Source organism: Lycorma delicatula, chromosome 10 (genome assembly GCF_047948215.1).
Source record: "Lycorma delicatula isolate Av1 chromosome 10, ASM4794821v1, whole genome shotgun sequence".
Taxonomy (NCBI): Eukaryota; Metazoa; Arthropoda; class Insecta; order Hemiptera; family Fulgoridae; genus Lycorma; species Lycorma delicatula.
The window spans coordinates 90,123,612-90,145,867 of record NC_134464.1 but is presented as its reverse complement, the minus strand read 5'-3'; the positions used below and the strand labels follow the sequence as shown (position 1 = coordinate 90,145,867).

The window sequence follows — 22,256 nt, the reverse complement described above, 5'->3', positions numbered from 1 at the left end:
GTTTTACTTAACTGGCATCACAGCTGAAGAGTTATGCTGCAAGAAGGAAAGTCTGGTAATCAGACAAAAAATAACGTATGAGTTTTTTGACATTTCTCGAAGTTTCACGACCCTTCTTTCTTTTTCTCTTTAGCCTCCGGAACCGCCGTAAGGTATTACATCAGAGGATGAATGAAGAGGTGTGCGGTTAATTGAAACCCAACCACCAAAGAACAACGGTATCCACGATCTAGTATTCAAATCCGTATAAAAGCAACTTTCTTTACTAGGATTTGAACCTTAGAACTCTCGACTTCGAAATCAGCTGATTTGAGAAGACGAGTTTAACCCCTAGACCAGTCCGGTGGGATACGTTTCACGATCCAGCGACAACAAAAAATAAAAAAGTGTGAGGAGGTAATTTCGAACGTATGTACGCGAGTTGACGAATTTGAAACTTAATAACTTTTTACTGGTTAAACCGTTTTTGATGAAATTTCGTATACAGACTCGTTTATGGGGTCAATACCTCTCGGGTTTGAGATAGATAATTTTTGGAGTCAATTTTCTCAAAGGTTTGCAACGTTAACCCGACTTTATGTTAAACTTAGTACCATTCGTCCATGCTAAACATTTTATTATTCTTATCTTACCATTAAAAAAACCCCTTCCCAAAAATTGAAAGAAGATATCTTTATTTATTGTATATTCCTTTACCGAATTATTTTTATATCTTCCTAGGCATAGTAGTAATCCCTGATGAAATGCCTCATTGGCTATTTCAGAGAGAGTGGATAGCTACGGGTGGTGGTTTAGTCGGAACTGCGCAGGAATACATACGCAGTTAACTCCATCTTGAGGATACTGTTAGCGAGCCCGATACTAGTTAGGCATCTATAAATGGGATTTCCCACCGCATTAAAAAAACAAAAAAAGAGGGCAAAATTGTAATGCAAGTGACTCAAAAAAGATATTTTGGGGATGATGGAGCAGATGAACATTTTAAAATATCGGTTTTTAAAATTTTTTAAAACTTTTTCGCTTATAGAAAAAACTAACTTTTACATTAATAATAAACTTTTAAATAATATATCAACATAATCAACCCCTAACTAAAAAAAATAAATCTTGATTAACTTTTTATTGATTGAATATTTTTTCAGTGGAATTTTTTTGCTTTCTTCTATTTACCGCAATAAACACAGAAAAAACAAATCTTCTTGGAAGGTTATTTTGAGGAGGGGAGCAGAAAAAAATACAATTTTTGTTTAGTTTACAAACTAAGTCTAACCTAAATCTACATATGTTGCTTTTGCAATGAGGAAAGGTAACTGCCGGCAAGTTCAACTTAATGGAGTTTTCATCCCGCATGCTGTTAGCATGCGATACCTAGGACTCATCTTTATCGCCGTCTGACGTCGAAGAGTGTTGTCACCGAGAAAAAACGCAACTTCTCATTAAGTTTAAGGAGACGTACTGCTTGCTAACCAAAGGGTCGCAACTATTATTATGTAACAAGTAATTACTGTACTCAGCAGTCCTACAACCGATTTTGGCCTGTGGGGTACGACAAGCGAGAGTAACATCAAAGTTGTACAACGATTCCGAACAACGAAACAAACTACTGAGAAATGTAACAGAAGAGTCGTGGTTTGCCAAAGACACTGAAATACACGATTATCTGGAATTTCCAACCGTTCGAGAGGAGATACGGTGATTCAGTACAAGATATAAAATGGGATTGAACAAACGTATGAACTGGCTCGCGGGTAACCTCCTGTATAAAAGTGGGGATGTAGCCATCTTAATCGACTGCATATATTAGATCTAAAAGTTTTCAGAGATTTGAGGTTAATCAGCTACCCTAGTGTGTTGTGAAGCGTCAAAATTCTTTATCTCTTTTCGCCACTTACAAACTGTCTTAAGACTGTTTTTTTTTTGTTTTTTCTTTGCTTTTTATATTCTGAATTTGGTCAACAATTACTTGACGAAAATGATGTCATAATCATTGCTTACTATTAAATAATATTCCATAATAATATCTAACCTGAAATCATTCTAATAATATATTTTTATTCAAAAATTTAACAATGGAAAATTTTGGTAAAAAATTATAAAATCGACTGAATTCCTGAAAGCCGTTTTATAGGTTTCTCTTTATACCTCATTATTCTTTCTATTATTTTTATTAAAAAAATCTAAATTTAAATTTACTATTAAGGTTAATTTTATCTTTCTACGTACTTATTTAAGTTTACTATATATTTATGTATACTGTATAAGATATGTGTGTATATATATATATATATATATATATATTTATACACAACATACACAAGAGATCATATATATACGTACAAGAGAACCGTTCTTTGAGGGATTTTAATGGAAACCCCTGTCTGCATGTCTTTTTCTTTCTTTTGCTTTTAAATTTACTTATGGTTCCGGTATGTTGGAAGCGATTATAAATTATAACTGCGGCAAAAAAAAATTAATGACAATTTCACAATAAAACTTCATCATAAATTATCCCCACTCTAAAAAAGAAATCTAAGGTAAATTTTCTCACGTAACATTATTTTTCCATTATGTAACAATAAATAACTAATGCCACGAAAGTATTACAACTTCGTTGTAACTGTTTTATAAGGATCAAACAACATGGTCAGGATCAAACGACATGGAACAGGACTATTGATAAAAAATATAATCTGAAAAACGGTTGAATGTTATTTTTTGGCTCATACGTCCATAATCTTTTCTTTATTTAACAAAATTATATCGTTTTTTAATTAACTAATTTTATCAAAGTTCCCGCCAGATAGCCAGGACTCGGTCTTTTAGGCGCAATGCCTCTAATGACGGGCCCCCAAAAGATCCCCCCACCAGGACTCGGTCTTTATGACTTGACTCTAATGGGGAACCCCCGAAAGTTTTCCCCAACGGAGCTAGGTCTTACTTTCTTCCCAACGGTACTGCAAAGGAGCCCCCACCCGATCATCATAGGCGTAAGACCGAGCACTACCAACCCCTCCCGGATAGGGCTGTCCCTCAGAAGCACGATGATGTTCCTTCGAAGAAGCAGTTCCAGATACCGATGTAGTCATCGGTCATACATCCCCGGGTGTATGACTATGTGACTTGCAGGATAACCACCTACGGTCCTACTGGCGTCACCTTGGTCCTTAATGTTCACCTTGGCAAAACACATGTAAATTTTGTTTTTCCAATTCAAAATTTTCAGCGTATTTTCTTATATTATTTTATCCAGAAATAAATGTTTTTTTCAAAACATATTCAAATCGAAAGTGAATGAATATGTGAACTCTGTTAAAAATTTCGTAAAATAACAATTGTTATTGTTATATTGTTAAAATAGATAAATTTCAATTACGTTAATACCGTTTATTATCGAAAAATAATAATTTTAGTTAGAATGAATAAAGAGTACAAAAAATTAAACTTATCCTTTTATAGGTATGAATTCACTGAATTGAATCTGTCACGATTAATGCACTATTTCTAAAAAGAAAGCGATGTACAAAATTACATTCTTTGGCCTATTGATGAATATAGGCACTTTTAAGATAAGTTTTTTTTGAAAGTAATTATTCTCATTACTCACTCGAGTGTGAGGAATTCACTTTAAGACTGAATATCGATTATATCATAGAAATTGGCACGATCATGAATAGTGGTTTATCTGGTCCTATAAAGAAACCAATTTAAATCTACGACGCTCTTCATTCTTTTGACTTTTCGTTCAATAAGCTCGTATAGGAGGATATTTCTATTGTTGAGAATGGATAATTTATAACAGAAAAATATTTGTCTACCATTTAATGTATCAGAATAAATATTACGGTTCTTGTAACAAACGAGAAAGAAATCTTTTCGAATTTATTTTACTGTAGAGAAAAAAAACAACCAATATTTTCAACTTATTCTTTCCCCGGTTCTTTTGTGTGAATCCTGTCTTAAAAAGCTTGGAAAAAGTGATACTACTTCTTTATTAAAATTTAAAAAAAATTTTTAACGGACATATGTTTTTTTTGCCTCCATATTTAATTTAATTTTTTTCGTGTTTAATTTAAAATCGCTTCCAATTTGTCGGAATAATAAGTAAATTTATATACAAAACAATGACATGGAGAGAGAGGTTTCCATTGAAATAGCTCAAAGAAATGTATAAGTATACGTTTAAGATAAAAATAAATAATTAATTAGAAGTAAAAATATTTTCTTACAAATTATACAAAGTTAAATTGATTTGTGTTAAATGATGGAATGACAGATAAATTTTAAGATGAAATGAATGAAATAAACTGATAAATAATTTTGTATAAGGGATAGAATATATATGACAACAAAAATGTGTTGAACGGGTGTTAAAAAACGTATTACACACGTAAAAGAAGAAAAAAAACGAACAAAGTAAAAAACTGACAGAAAATGTTTATCAAACATCGCATCCACCCTCAGTGGATAACACAACAAAGAGGATCAAAACTCTCAGCTTATTCATCTAATAAACTAAAGTCCATATTTATCCCCTAAAAATACTTTTTCCCCCAGTTCCTTTTATCTTCTCTAACATAATATGCGGTTGGAAAATGTAGTACACAAAATTAAGCCAATAAATAAAGCTTTTTGTTGTTTTTAATACATATATTGCATGTACATATTAAAATCACTTTTTTTCTTTGAGTTATCAGTCAAACAAATTGACTGGTTCGATGCTATTCTGTTTTATGCTATTCTTCTAACCTCAATATATATAGAAGATATTCAATTATCTATTATATACATACATCTAAATTTTGTCTTACTCTGAATGGTTTTTTTTGTTTGACAAATTCTTAGTAGCAAACAACGTAAACTCGGCGATTTTAAATTCATTGCCCCTAATATAGACTATTTTTACAGGATACAGTTAAAAATTTCTCTCCTCTCTTGTTCATCTTAAGACATCCTCACTAAATATTTTATACATGTTTCTATAAAACCAGTTATTCTACCGTTTTAATTACTTTCTTCTCTTTTTTCATGTTCAATTCACTATCATAAATAAGTATAAATAAGGCAAATTTTATAGTCGATTACATATAATTATTATATGTTGTATAAAATATTTTTATTGCCAGTACTGGCCTACGGGATACAATTATGGGGGACGGCAAGCACAACAATATTACATCATCCAAATTTCCAGAACAATGTGCTGAGGAACATGGTTTCCGAACAACAAGGAAACCCACGATTATTTCTGGATTTCACCTATTCGTGAAGAAATCCACAGGCCAAGTACAAAGTATGTTCTTAAGTATAACGCGCACGCAAACCAACTGGCTGTTAACCTTTTGGATAATAGTGAAGATGTAAGACGACCAAAGAGGCTGCGTGTGTTGGTTCTAGAAGGTTGGTGGGCTGAATATGATTCTTTTGTTAATGAAATTTTTCTAAAAAATTTATGAATTATTTTATTTAAGTAATATGAATTCTTTTGTTTTGTTGTTTATGAATTAAGTTTCGTGGTTTTGACATTGTTTCTTATACGAAACCGGTGTTAATTTACACGAGTATGTCTTCTTTTTTTCTCATGTATAACTTAATACAATTGTTACACAATTAATTATATTGTTCTCAATACCTATGTTATGTTACCATTTAACTTTTTTCTGTTCGTAACAGTCAATTTTCGAATTGTTTATACTTTGTTACGCTTATTTATATTTTTATTCGTTATACTTTTTATTGTACTATATTGTGTTTAAACATTTATATTGTCTTGGAAGGTATCACTAGATGCCTCTCTTCCACGGCTGTACTATTTACTTACATTATCATTATTCACAAAACTGATTGCAAAAAAATGTTTTTTACTTCCTTGTACTACGTAAAGAAGTATTGTATTCGTAAAAAAATAACGGTTTTCAGATTTCAACGGAAGTATCCATTTTGACTAGTTTCGGCGTGACGTCTGTACGTACGTATGCATCTCGCGTAACTCAAAAACGATTAGCCGTAGGATGTTGAAATTTTGGATTTAGGATTGTTGTAACATCTAGTTGCGCATTTCTCCTTTTTACTGCAATCGATTTGACCAAAAGAGGTCAAAAAAGCCCAAAATAAAAAAAAATTGGATTTTTGACTTTTTCTTAACTGCAGTAATAATCCCTCATCGAGAGCTTTTCTACGATATATCATAATAAGTAGTACATATTTTCATCTCTTCCAGAGTTATAGCCAAAAAAATTTAATTAATGAAATATTTGGGTCTTTCAAGGGAAGGCACATCGGTTCGATTCCGACTTTTTTTAATTTAAATATATTGATTTATTTACAATTATTAACCTCTGATTGTAAACAAAATTACAATACATAATAATTCAATAATAGCAATAAAAAAAAAAATATGAAAAAAATTCAGAAGTTATTAGTGAAATAAAATTTTATGTACTTTTCAGGTAAGATTTATGAATTAATAATTGCATAAATATTTGATGTTAATAAAAACTATTATATTTTACCAATTGTGTAACTGTCCACTTTTATTAAAGAATTGGAGGATCATATCTCATTTCCAAACGAAATAATTTTAAATGAAGTGCAACAAAAAATGCGTATGTATTTAATCGGGGTACAAGGAAGTTATGTGATGTCCACATGAGATCTTTTTAATTATACTGTGTTAAGTCTATCTAGAAATCTGAAAAAAAAAAAAATATATATTTCAAACCCGTTTCTCAAATATTTTTCTCTAACTTCTATAAAAATAAAGTTTAAATTTATGTAATTTAGTTTACATATATTCATTCTAATTAATTTTAATATAAATATACAAAATGAATAATCAACGGCTATAATATAATATAATAAATAATGAACGGATTTATTATCTTATTTTTATAGTTCGTAGCATCGTATATATATATATATATATATATATATATATATATATATATATATAGAAATTGTAATCAAATTGTTGTTAAAAAACGAAATGACAGTCAAAATTTATAACTTTTTTTTCTGTGTGGAGTTCGTATAAATCATGGAATTTAAAATCGGTTCAATTTTCACCACCAAACGTTCATCTTAAAGAATCTGATATATACATCGCTAATTACCTTAAGATATAAAAGAGAATAAAAATTTTAATTATATTTAATTAGGTTTAGTTCAAAAATGCAATAAACTCCACGGGTTCAAATAATTATGATATAACGAAGTAAAGGGGAATATCTAATATTCATGGAAATATCTTTCAATATATACGATAAGGAAAGACGACGGTTTTGCACCATTTATAAGAAGCCATCAATATAAATCCCCCATAAATTTGGTATTGTTGGATACGGAATTACCTCCTGGGTGCGTATCAAACAGATTTAAGACGTAAAAGAAAGTGATAAAATGTTGAAACGTAAAAAAATTAATTAAAATTAAAATTTATTTCAGTAGCTCATTGATGTGTCCAATCACCACCGACGCGCCACAACCAGAATCAGAACTAATATTTTGTACTTACTTTCCCTGCGTTTAGATATAAATTATTGCAGCTAACGTGATTTGTTTTTATTTTTATAAAATTTAAATTGGGAAGTCTTCAACTGCGTCCGCGTGTAATTTTTATAAAACTAAAAACTTTTCTTTTTTGATACTTTTATTTATAGTCACATTAACAATTAAAGTTATTAGCGACTTATCAGTGTAATGTAACTGTACCGGTAAATGTGTGGGCTTGAACAAACTAAGGCCGACCATTCCTGAGATGTGTAGTTAATTGAAACCTAACCAGTAAAGATCAGCGGTATCCAGATCTAGTATTTAAATCCGAATAAAAACAACTTTTTTAGAAAATGTTTAATTACATTCAAGACTTAAAACCCGAAAAAATGAATAGAATTATGTGGATGAAATAGATTTTTAATTTCATTATGTTTAATAAACATTACGTTTTGCGTTGTAGGTAATCATTTTTTGAACCTATAGACTGGTACTCCATGGTATTTTAAAAAGTAACCACAGAAAAAGTTAAATTATTAAAGTCTTAACTTAAAATTCGGCGTTAGCTTCGAAACATTGAAAAGATATTTAGTATTTAAACTCAAAGTGGTTTTTTTTGTATTTTTATTTAAAATTAATTTTGAGTTTACTTAAAAAAAAAAGGTTAATGTAACAGGACCATCTACAATTAATAACATGATAAATTAAGCTGTAAATAGAAATTTACGTTATATTGTTTAATATGAATATATTTTAATGTTAAGTAACATCTAAAATACCTTTAAGTATCCTGATGTACAAATTTTATGTTTTATAACATAAAACACAGAAACTGTAACTTTACAGGAACAATATAGAAAAAAGTACATTAATAATTGTTGAAATAAAATTATACGTATGTTTATAATACATTCCAGGAGATTTCCTTGCGAAAAGAAAATACATTATATTATACGTAACCAATTCCGTTACCCGCAATTAATCTACGTGAAACGTAAAGCAGACCTAAAGAGAACTAAAGGGTGGGGGAAAGGGCAATATAGAAGTAACAACAGTCAGCTAGAATCCAACAAACGTAGGATTAACTGATACACAGTAAATACCCCATTTAAATGGAACTTTTGTGTTCGACCATATTTATGTTAGGGAGAAATACGATATATCTACTGCTGAAATGGCTGAGGTTAAGCCCGATACACCGACCACACATGGGTTGCGGGATATGTGCCCTATGTTTACTGTGTCACGTGAGTAAGTGTGGGCGCGTTTGGTCATTTTACTGGATCAAAGAAGTATTATTATATTCGATTTTATGAAGATATTAAGTCCTTAAAAAATAAAACCGTTTGAAAAAGAGGATATTTACTTTTTATTATTATAATAATAATAGCAGGGGAGAATTAAATCTTCATTTAACCATTTTGTGTTTTTTCTAAATTCTTTCTGAAAAAAAGACTCTACTTTCCCAGCGAATACAGCTAGAATAGCAATATTAAAAAGGAAAGTAGTATGGTGATTATGTCAAAAATGGGATTTCGAGTTTTTTTTGCAAATCTTTATGTTTAAACCGATTTTCTTCAAATTTGGCTCGAATATTTCTATATGATCATCATTTTTATTAAAGATTCGTTAAGGGGGTAACGTGAAAAAAACCAATTTCGATTTTCTGCAGAGGCGAAAAAATTTATTAAAGCAAATTTGTATAATTAAGCAATCCATTTTTTTATTAACGATAACGCTGACTCTTGAAATGGTTTTTTTGTTCTGTGTCCCTTTAGTTGAAACAATTTTCAAACATTTTTTGAAATTTTATACATAATATGAAGAGCTATAAAGAAGTATTTAATTTTTTTTTTTTAAATCATAAACCCCGGATCTAAAATGCAAAAATGTTTTTACAAAATTTTATTTTCATTTTAGCCTTGAATAAAGGGGATGTTAAATTTAGAGAAAACTTTATCAAGGCAAATTTGTTAAGCTTAACCCAAGAGTATACACGAATATTTTTAGAAAAATCATAACACTTATTCCCCACTTCTAAAAAATATATATTCTGATCTTGTTTTTTGGCTCTACCAACAACTCTCCGTCCATGACTACAAAGTTACTTCTTGGTTTTATAGGAAATAAAAGATACAATGATATTAATTCAAAAGGGAAATAATAAAAATATCTTGAAATCTGTCAGATAGGACTCAAAAATATAGAAAAGGTTTATTATAAATAGAAACTGTTAAACCATTATTTCGAGTTTTATAACTTTAGTTTCTAGTAATAATAAATGTAAAACCAACACCACCAAATTCATAGCTTACAGAGTTGCTGCGCATAAACAAACTGCGCGTACGACTGTTCACAGACGGACAATTCACAAGTATCTCCTGTACGTCCTGATGAATATAGAAGAAACTACGCGACGTTAATATTCAGTAACCCCGCGCTATTATATATTATACAAAATTTATAAATGTATTTTAAATTTAAAAAAAAATAAATTATACGGTGACTAATATGAGTTATGATAATCGTGTTGGACAGAGATACGGCAGCGTTGTGAATTGTCACCGATGCAAGGGACGTGCTAAGCAGAAACATGACGAAATCATTAACACAAACGCAACGTTCGTTTATTCTTCACCTACAAGCTAAATGAATACAGCAAAAATAAAAAAAAAAAACGAAAAAGCCAACAGGTGTATGAGATATAAACTGTCTAGATCGTTGAAAGGTGGAGAAAAGAGGGATTATTCGAATGCCGATTTTCCGGATTTACAACTATCCGTATTCATTAAAAACGAGTAGGCAATTTTAAAAACAAATTAATATACTATTTCAAAACGAAAATATTATTCAATAAAAGATTTGCTTTAAGAAGATATGTATTTTTTACGATCTTTGATTTTACTGGATTTTTAATTGACCTTTTTTAAAATTCGTATAGCACAATACATACGAAAAATTTAGGCCAGTTTTAAACTTAATATAAAATTACTTTCTGAAAAAACTGATTTGATTAGGATATCAGTATTATTAATCTAAAGACACACCGAGACAATTTATTTTTTGTTTTTCCCCATTTAATTACGATCACTGTGTTTCATTTTCTATTACCTCAAGAAGTGACTTTATGGCAGTACACGGAAAATTGACGTACTAAAAATTATGATGTACTGATGTTGTTTTTATTCTGTAGTTAATATACAGTAAGTCAAAGTAAATGACATCTTTACAGTATTCTTTACCTCAACTAAATATGATAACTGTACGCAGGATAAGGTGAGTAATTTTGATGACATCCCTGTTTTATTCATTGGGATATTTTAAGCCTCCAAAAGCTTTATAGATGAAATAATGATCTTACGACAACCGCATGTATAATTAATTTATTTCTGCTTCTGTTTATTTATTTTTAGTTTATTTCAAGTCAAGAGTTCTACGTTCAAATCTTAGTAAAGGCAGTAGTTACTTTTGTACGGATTAATACTAGATCGAGGTTAACAGTGTTCTTTAGTGGTCGTGTTTCAATTAACCACACGTTTCAGGTCGATCTGAGACTGTACAAGACTACACTTCATTTACATTCATACATATCATCCTCATTCATCCTCTGAAATAATACCTTACGGTGGTTCCGGAGGCTAAATAGAAAAAAAAGAAGAATATACGAATCGAAAAAAGTCAAAACCTTTATAAGTTCTCCAGTGAAATTTTAATTGATATAAACTGTGTCAAAGTAATTTAATATCTTATTTTAGTATTACAACTCTCAATCTGTTAAAACTATTTTTTACCGAGAATAATTAGCTAGATGAAAGGATAAATATAGAAAATACCAGATAATTTTCGGGATTCAAATGGAAGTCCAACTGATTTAAACCCCATAACGATAATCACTATTACTTGATAACAAAGTTGTAAAGTTGTAGTTATGGGTTAAAGAGGAACTGCCATACCCACTTTGAATGATTTTCACACACAAAAAAAAAAAAAAAAAATAGTAGGGATGTAATAAATAAACGAGTCACGTACCCAATTTTATGATTATACGTTCATCCATCAACAAATGTTAAGCAGAATAAACACCAACATAGACACACATAAAAAATTGCGATTTTTGATATAGCCTATTACATTCATTGTTTTTTATTTAAAATATCAAGAAATGCGAACAAAACTGTATAACCAAAATTTTTACCAGTTAAAGATATTTACAATGATTGTCTTACGAGTCTTGGGCGGAGTATTCCGACATCAACTTTTTGTCCGGTTTTAATTCGTTCTTTGTTATAATGTTCTGTCGTTTTAGGCAGATTTTTTTAGTAGTAGTCTGAAATGATAGATAGCGCTAGTTGTTAGTTTTTAATTCAGCGTACATGGATGGGTATTCGTGTGTATTTGATCATAATCAGCTGACCCGGCTGTAATGACGAATTTTTTTTATTTACAGTTTATTGTAAAGTCGAGAGTTCCAGCGTTCAAGTCCTAGTAAAGCCAGCTATTTTTACATGGACTTGAATACTAGATCGTGGATACCGGTGTTCTTTGGTGGTTGGGTTTCAATTAACCACACATCTCAGGTATGGTCGAACTGAGAATGTACAAGACTACACTTCATTCACACTCATACACATAATCCTCATTCATCCTCTACAGTATTATCTAAACGGTAGTTGCCGGAGGCTAAAACAGGAAAAAGAAAGAAAGTGTATTGTAAAGTAAAATTTTAAGTGCCATATTTCTCATTAAATCGCAAAATTCTATAAATATATTTTTATATACGAGTACAACTGCGTAAATATTTTATATATATGTGTTACTGAAATTCTGTGAATATTGCTTATGTTTTGTTATAATAGAATTTCTCAAAGCAAAAAAAAAAATGTTTTTTTTCATATATACATAGGTTGTTTCTGATCTATGGCTTACACACAACTAAATTTAAAATTTCATTTTATTTACATACAATATGTTTTCGTTTATTTAGTTCAATAATTCTAACTGAAACACGCGCGCATACCGTATTTAATTCGCGCGGGTGTGGTGGTACTAGCGACGACAGTTTAGAGCAATTTTTGGGGGTGGGGGTTCGATTTTGAAGAATCTTTTTTCCAAATACTACTATTTTTTAATTGTTACCAAATGTGCCTAAGAAAAATATGACCTTAATTACGTGAAATTTCGAGATACTGAGGATGTTCTTGCTCTACAGCCTCACCCCTTGATCTTTTAAGTTGACAATTTAATGGCATCAATGCCTCATATATAGAAGTAATATGAGCAAGTTATGTTAAAATCGGTTTGTAGTTCTAGAGATATAAGGTAATTAATAGGCCAACACCGAACACACGTACATGCAAACATTAACATCCGGAAAATTCCCATCTGTTTGTTTTGGTATTTTGGGTTCCTTAGGTGTGAAAACATCAAGATCTGGTGTAAACCGTATATGCCCAAATCGGACCGATTACAATATTTTCTCTTCTGCAGCTCTGCTATAGCGCTATCTAGACGGGAAAATAAAAATGGATATACAAAATTTTTAAACATTAGCAATATTTACAGTCGTTAAAACGATCAATATTATAATCGCAAGAAAGTAAATCGAGCACACGTCTATCGTGTTTCTCAAAAAAAATTTAACATCGAACATATTTATTTGGATATACATTTGAGAAGGCTCAATTAAAGTACTGTCACAAACGCACGTGAGCGTACTTACAATACATATTGTGTAAATTACGAGTATAAATTGTAGATTCCTATTACATTTTAAAACAATATAATACATCGTAACTACATATTTTACGTAAAATTATTAATCAATAAAACAGCAATAATAAGCGATTTATAAATTTTATGATAATAATTAGAAATTAGTTAAAATAATTGTTATAAAATGAAACGAATTGATTCGGTTTATTATATTTTTAATAGGTATACTTAACACAGTATAATAAAACTAAGGATTAAGTAACACTCTTGCGCACAAACTAGTTATAATGTACGTAGTAATAAAACTGAAACATCATTATTAATTTTGTTACTTATTTTATTATTAGACTTTGCCATTTTATTACCGTACTTAACAATTATGTAGTATTCATTCGAACGTTAATACATTTTACGGGCTAAAACGAAGAAAGAATAAATGAACATATAATTCGCAGACATATACAACCGATAATAACCGAACAAGTTAGCGATTAAGAGAAATATTTAGTAAGAGAAAGATGGTAGTTGTTTAAATGATTATACAGAAAATAGAAAGAGAAACTGTCTGCCAGCTAAAATATATTATATCTCTGAAAAACTATGAAATACGTACTGTACTGGTAGTATAATTCTACCTCTTTTACACTCCAACCGAACATTAATCCTTAATGTGAGCATTTCAGCTTATGATTACGCGGTATGTACGCGCTTAATATTCCGCTTGAGATACACACACTTTATTAAAATTTAACAACATTACCCCTAATACTAAAAAGTGAAATTAAAGTTCCATTGAAATGTAGTACGCATAAATAAAATATTTTGAGTCTGTATGTATGTGTGTGTGCATATATATATATATTTATGATTTTATATAAAATCATCATATTTATGATTTTATATAATCATAAAAGAAACTTTTCGGTTGTTTATGTAATAAAAAAAAAATACTTTGTTTTTATAACTCTTTACGTAACACAAAAATTTTATATCATAACACAAAATGTTTGTCAATTGCCGATTTCAATTTGGAGAAAAAGCGGTTAAATTTGCTTTTATATACTAGTTTGAATTCTTGTTTCAAAACATCTTATATTTTTCAGACAAATTTTGGATGCAAGGGATGATTATGTAGGGCTGATATTAGTTTTCATCACACCCAGTAAATGCCACGATGTTCCTGTTCTTATCTTTAAAATTTCATAAAACTTTTATGAAAGTTACTACGATAAATATCGTTGATTTTGAAGGATAATTATTTTTTAATAAAAGAATTTCTGTATAAAAACTTGACCAATTTTAACAATTTTTTCTCCAAATTGGGAACCTTAAACAGTCTAACTTAGTATTCAATGTAACGATTGCCACGGAAAATATATCGGACAAACCGCCCAGTATTTAAAAAACCATTTGGAGGCTCATAAGTACAGAAACACGAAGTTACTACCTTATCCAAACATGAAAAAAAAATAAACATAGTTTTATTTATCAAGTAAAAATGTTATATTATGATGTAAACAATACTAGAGGCCGTTAGTACTTGAAATGATTACATTTTATTGTGTAAAAGAACTGCTATTTAGGTATATGTATATGATTCATTATTAATCAAATTTTCAGTTTGGCTGAATAATAAGACCACCTCAATATTGTTGAACATATGAAAACTGAAAGTTTTAATCTATATTTTTATACTTTTATGTATGTATGTATATATAAATATACAAAGTTGAGCAGCGTTTTGTTTGTTCAGTATAAAGAAAAAGTAATCAATCAATCGCTACTAAATTTTTCTCATGTTTCTTAACATAACTGAGAAGGGTTTTAGAATTTCATTTCAAAAAAAATGTGTACATATATATATATATATATATACATACTAACCAGTCGGAGACTAATATGCCTCATGGTTGTGAAAATAATACTGATAAATAATAATTAAAGCCTGAAACCTCTCTTTCCTCAAAAGTTTCCCTCGTTTTTGACGAAGAAGACTGTAGACGAACATATCCCTTTTGGTTCCCCTTTCCATTTCTGAGCACGACAATACGAACACACTTGGCGCCAACATGTCGATGATCGGCCCTACCTAATCTGTAAATTATATTTAAAACGACTTCTATCCGTGTGTGATCGTGGTAGTTCTACAATGACATCGGTATCAACTCGTTAGGAATTTAACTGCAACTCGCGTTGTAAATTTATTGCAGTTAAGAGTCAAGGCGTAGCGCTCTCCGAGAATCACGCAGTTCAGCTGTTTTAGAGCACCAACATACTCTCATTCTTTTAGCAGACTTTGTTTAAGAAGAAAGGTTATTTTTCTTTCCTGAAGGAATATTTTTTTTAATCCAATATCGACACTCAACATAAACACCCATAAAGGTTCGCTAAATATGCTAATTTAAGTTAATTACAATAATAATAATCATATAATAAAATATATATAAATCTGAACTTACAATGTTTTTTTCTTTTATCATGGTAACAGAAATATAAGGAAGGGTTAATTTTTTTTTTTTTGTATAAATATCTTAACATCTTAACCCCTATTAGGAATATCGTGATAATTCCATTCGCAGATAATGACCAAACCTGTAACGTATAAATCTGCAAAGTTATATTAAAATCTGTCCATTAGTTTTTCCGTGATCCATGCAAGGGACAAACCCCTAGTTATCATTTTACTATAAAGATAAATTCATAATTGATGTTGTGATTAAATATCCACTCTCATATCACACATAGATTGACAACCGCGCAAGAACAGATACAATCAGAGGGACAGAATGGTGGTGTATTGGCAATAGAGGTGAATTTTCATGTACTTGTTTTGCGGGTAAAACATTAATTGCAAATTATTGAAATGCGGTTGGTTATTTCGGTGACGGTGGTATATTTGTTGGTGGTAGCCAATTAAATAGAGGGTGGTGAGGGGTTTGATACTCTTCATTAATCATAGGGGTGAATTTTGTAACTGTAAAACTGGGATCGTTATCTCCTCCTTGAGTTGATCTGTTGTTCTTTCAACCGGCAACACGACCGAACTTCAAACACCCGATTTCCCCTCTCCTTAATGCTAACTAAAATTTCCCGCCCGCACTCACTTCATCTGTACCCTTATTTAGTTCATCCCTTGTTTCATAAACTATCAATCATTAATTTAATATCGTTTTAAACTCTTGGTTTTGGCAGCAGTAAGGGGTAATTTTTATGGTTGTATTTGTCGTTATCGAGGGGGGATATGATTTACATATTAATCTTTAACGATCAAAAAACCTGATATTTAAAAAAATTAATTTGTAATTTTGTTTTTTTTGATGATACACTACCTATGCTTGACGGTTGTGTGTGGGATATGGAAACATAAATTATTAAAGTATGAAAAATACCATGCCTGACCGGGATTCGAATCTAGGACCTCCGGATTAAAGGTCCAGACAATACCACTTCGCCACGGAGATCGGCTATGTGCTAACGAATACGTATGTATTAAATATATTTTAAATAGTTTTTATGTGCTCCGTAAGAAAATCAACGAGGGAGAAACAAAATTAAACCCAATAAACTGAAATCTATATTTTTTTAATTAAAATGAAAATAAGAAAATTTAAATATAAAACCTGTTTTTTTTAATTCTATACTTTTTTCCATAAAAGCATTTTAAGCAGTATCAGAAAAAAAATAGGAGTTATCTATGCCACCTGTATTTATGTACCAGCATAACTCACGATCAAATACACCGATTCTTACTTTTATTTTTTTTTACAGAAGAAATTCTTTGTAACATTTCCATAGTAAGTTAATCACATATTTTTCGTAAACAATGTGAGAATTTTAATTTTTGGAATTTGTATAAAGCGTTATCAAGCTAAATTTCAAGAATAATGATTGAAAATGTATTTGTAAAAAGAATTCATAGGCTAACATTTCACAGCCTTTGCTTATTGTTTGTAATTATTTACTGTCCTTTTTTCTTCATTATTTTCCTAATTTTTATCAAAACATAAAGAATTCTAAACGATTTCTTTGGTATAGACGAATTTTTTTACTTACCAATATTTCTAATAATATAAAAAGAAAATTAGGAATTTTTAATAAAATTGCTGAATAAATAAAGCCCCCCCCCCCCCAAAAAAAAAGAGAAATAAATGATAATACCACTCAATCATTTTTTAAATTCTAATTTTTTATTGTCAGGTTAAATTAAGGGCTAATTATGTTGTTGGGAGTAATATTTGTTTTACTTAGAGCATATAACTCTAGAGACTAAGATCTAGCTGCAGGAAAGAAAGTATGATAATCAAGTCAAATAATGGGTCATGTGTTTATTTCTGCATTTCTTGACGTTTTGTATTCCAGAAACACCGAAAGACAAAAAAGGTAGAAGAGGATAATGTTCGTACGTGTATCAGCGTGTTTGAGGCTCAATAACATTTGATTGGATAAACCGATTTTGATTAAATTTTGAACTGAGAGTCGTGTATGTGGAACAATTTCTTCGTAAAATCTTGAGGTCAATATCTCCAAAGAATGGGGTGGATAGGTTTTTGGGGTCAATTTTCCCAGTTTTTTTGAAAACGTAACCCCACTTTATATTAAGCTCAGTATAAGCGTGCATATTTATCTTAGCATTATAAAAAAAAGAATGAATGAAATTTCGCCCCATTCTCCAGAAATCGATGAAAGCTATGTTTTTATTTATTGCATATTATTTAACCGAATTTTTTTTACATCTACACAGGCATAGCAGTAATAACCCACCGGGTTGGTCAAGTGGTGAACTCGTCATCACAATTAGTAGTCAAAAGTTTAAAGGTTCAGATCTTAGTAATGGCAGTTACTTTTATACGGATTTAAATACTAGATCGTGGATACCGGTGCTCTTTGGTGGTAGAGTTTCAATTAACCACACATCTCAAGAACGGTCGAATTGAGACTGTACAAGATTACACTTCATTTACATTCATACACATCATCCTCATTCATCCTCTGTAGTAATACCTTACGGTGGTTCTGAAGGCTAATCAGAAAAAAGAGAAGAGAAACATAGAAATAACGCAAGTGACCCCACAAAAACAATAACAGTATGGTAGCAATATTCTGTATAAGGGAGCCGATGAAAGTTTAAAAATATCGAATTTTTAATGTTTAAAAACTATTTTTAGTTTATTTTAACATATAATTATAATTTTAAAATAAAACTTATCCCCACCACAAAAAAGAAATCTTAGATAATTTTTTTCATTTATCATTATGTTTCAAAATATTAAATGATTGAAATAAGGTAAATTTATTTTATATTTCTATTGTTTACTTATTTTTGTATCAATATTTTCAACAGATTTTTAAAAGTAATTTTATTTTAATAACTGAAATTATCTAAAAATAAAGTAAAAAATGAGAAAGGATTTAATTAAAAGAAAAATAGTTTGTTACTGTCCAAGCTGGTTGACCAGTTAACTTATTTAAAATTATAAACTTCTGAAACGAAAACCGATTTAATATTTTAAATGCAACGTTTCTGATATTTTAAATGACTTCGGCCATTTCTCTTCAGTCACCATAGGCAACTATTTTTGGCGATTCTAAAGATAGTCGCAAAGGTGACTGAAAATAGTTGGTAATTTTAATTTAATTTGGATGATTTTTTAAACAAGGAAAACACAGAAAAAAGAGAGAAAAGGTATTATTTAAAGCAAAACATAATTTTTTTACAGTGGAACGCCGATTTTCCGGACTGACCTTAGCAATGCTAAATCCGCTTGGTAAGGTTTGGGGTTCACAATTTAGTAAAGAATTATTTATATGCGTAATTAGATCACTATAGAAGAAACCGCAATGAAAAGCAACTATCATAGCGATAGTTAAATGTATTACCAGATCGTGAATACCGGTGTTCTTTGGTGGTTGGGTTTCAATTAACCACACATCTCAGGAATGCTTAACCTGAGAACATACAAGACCATACTTCATTTTCATTCACACATATCAAACTCATTCAAAGTATCTGAAATAACAGCTTACGGTGTCTAAAACGAAAAAGAAAAAAAGAAAGAAGTTTAATACATTAGAATTTTTTTTTTATTCCTTCTATTGTTGCTATTCATCTAAAGATTTTCTGCAATAATTATTATTGCTGAGTTGAAGTATCAATATATATTTCTACTGTGAATATATGATGTGGTCATATAATGAATTCTAAGATTCCAGCGCTAATATTGCGAAAATTATTCCTAAGTGTCCAAATACTATGATTTTTCCTCTTTTGTTTGTAACGATACACGAGATTAATTCAAATCCTGATAAGATTAAAATATAACTTCAGAATCACCAAAATATCGAAATAAATATTGATAAAGGAATGGATTTCTTGCTCCTATTGGGTCAAATAATGATTTATTAAAATTTCGGTCTTTTAACAATATTGCAATTTCAGCTGCTCAAACTGGTTGTGAGATCAGTAATAAGATTACACTAATTAGTAATGATCAGCAAATAGTGGTATTTTTTATATTGTTCTTCCTTTTGGTGGTATATTTTTTGTTATTGAGATGAAGTTCCTATGATTGACCTTACTCCTGCAATATGTAGTTAGTCAGTTGTTAGTCCTGATTAGGACTAGGTCCTAATTGGTTAGGTCAATTGATGGTCCTGAATGGGCAATTTGTGCTGATAGTGGTGGATAAACTGTTCATCCCGTTCCTGAGCCTAACTCTACGATTGATCTTGAAATAAAAAGGTGACTGATGGGGTAATAGTCACAATTTTACATTATTTATTCGTGGGAATGCTATATCCGAGTTTTAATTTATAGTTTAGAGAATTCCTTGGGGTGAAGGTGAGATTTTGCAAAACCTTTTTGCAAATATTGTTGTTTTTTAATTGTTATCAAACGCTTAAGAAAAATATGATCCTAAGAGATACAAAAAAAAAAACATAATTCGAGACACTGAGGATGACGTCGCTCTACAACCTCAACCTGTAGGCATTTTAAGTTGAAAATTTAACGGTATCAATGACCCATATATAGAAGTTATTTGACGAAGTTTGGACGAAATCGGTCCTGCAGTTCCTAGATATAAGGTGATTTAGAGGCCAACACCGAACACACACACACACGAACATTAACATCCGGAAAATTTCCATCCGTTTTTAGGGTTCCTTAGGTGTCAAAACGTCAAGATCTGGTGAAAACTGCATTTGCCCAAGTTGGACCGATTACAATATTTTCCCTTTCACAGCTATAGCGTTACTTAGACGGGAAAATAAGAAATGACAAGAGTAATCGTTTATGAAAAATATATTTAAGAAAATGCTTTGAAAAAACAAACACAAAAATCGTTAAAATCAGCGATATTAAAACTTTAAAAATAAGCATTTTTTTAATCAAACAATGTATTCTTTTATATAAAACGATTTCTAATAATATAATAAATTAATTAACATTAAATAAACAAATCAATTAATAAAATAATAATATACACGTAATAATAATAAGAATATTAATTATTAACATCGATTAATATAATATTATAAATAACATCATGAGGTGTAATTACTGAACAATATGTAAATTACAATAAATAATAATAATAGCGCATTTCATTAATAGAAATGATAAGTACTGTATTGTGATTAGTGTAAAATAAAACCAGTTTTAGGTTAGATAAAACTTCTCTGTATGTCATTTAATTTCTATATTACACATAGCTATCTCATTCTACGGTTAGAATGTGACTGTATCAGGTTTGCTAATGACTCTAACATAACAGTAAAATATTAATAATAAACCGCAGCAATGTTGCTGCGGTTCTGTTTAAATGTTTTCTGTGTGTATAGTTGTTTGTACATAGGTAACTTTAGAGATATATAGGTAGATTCATAAAGGCAATTGTAATGCAGTTGTGAAGTGGTTTTATCAGATTTATTTGTAACATATAATAACACCCTTGTGTACAGTTATGTGCATTTAATAATAGTATAACGAAATGGGATACCTGCTGCTACAGGCGGTTTTATCAATTCAATATTGCATATATAGATACAATAATAATATTAATAGAAATTATACTTTGCTAAAATATTATTAAAATAATATATAAATATATATACACTTTACAATGCAAGATCATATATTATATGTTTATAAATACAACCTGTTACGAAATAATTTACACCAATTTTATAATGGTATTCAATAACAAGTTTTTGTGAACGTTACTACGTATTACAAATACTGTATTGTGATTATTAGGAATTCTATTTCATTTTCTCTAACTCTAAATTTTAACCTTGTTATTTTTATACATAATGATGATGAATTGTACCGAATGTATATATTTAATTTTTAGTTAATACATTATTATAGATATCCACGTACAAGGTAAATATAAACGTCGGTAAAATAAATAATTAATGTTTCACATATTCGTGTAAATATCAGAACGCGAGTGCGCGAAGATACACAAAGCAGGTTGAATAAAAAAAATAAAATTGAGTAGAGGAGCAAGTAGGTCTCACTGTTAAGTGTTTGGGAACTACAGATAAAAAATTAATTATTACAGACAATTTAAGAATTTATACTTTGTGTTAAAATAATCCTAATAAAGTTTTCAAAAAGTGACGCGACCTTATGGAAGAATGTTTCCTTCTTATGTAGCAGGCATAATCGTGGAAAATGAGTTACACAATCCTGCATAGAATATTCAATGTCACCCGATACATTAGATGTGCTAGTTATGCACAGACCAAGAATACTTCAACAAAAAATTACGGTGTGAATGCACTAAACAAGTTCTCCAACAAGCGGCTGTACGACAAGTTCCAAAAACAGGGAATCTGACAAATGCCAACCAAATGTGGTCGACCGAATGTACAAACACCAGAAAAGTTGATCGGCGTGCAAGCTGGATATTCTGTTAGTACCAAGAAGTCTGTGGGACGCCTATCTAGCCGTTCTGATCTCTCCGTTGGTAGTGCGCAGATGGCATTGCGCAAGTTTTTTAAAGATGCATCCGTACAGAATTCATGTTGTTCACGGCACAAACTAGAAAATA

The 22,256-nt window shown here is 30.2% G+C and overlaps 1 protein-coding gene across 1 annotated transcript in view; it reads right to left on the bottom strand.

Moving 5' to 3' along the window:
* The window catches only part of unc-5, a 789,148-nt gene that overhangs the window by 391,467 nt on the left and 375,425 nt on the right, over positions 1–22,256 (bottom strand). The gene's annotated exons all lie outside the window — the stretch shown is intronic.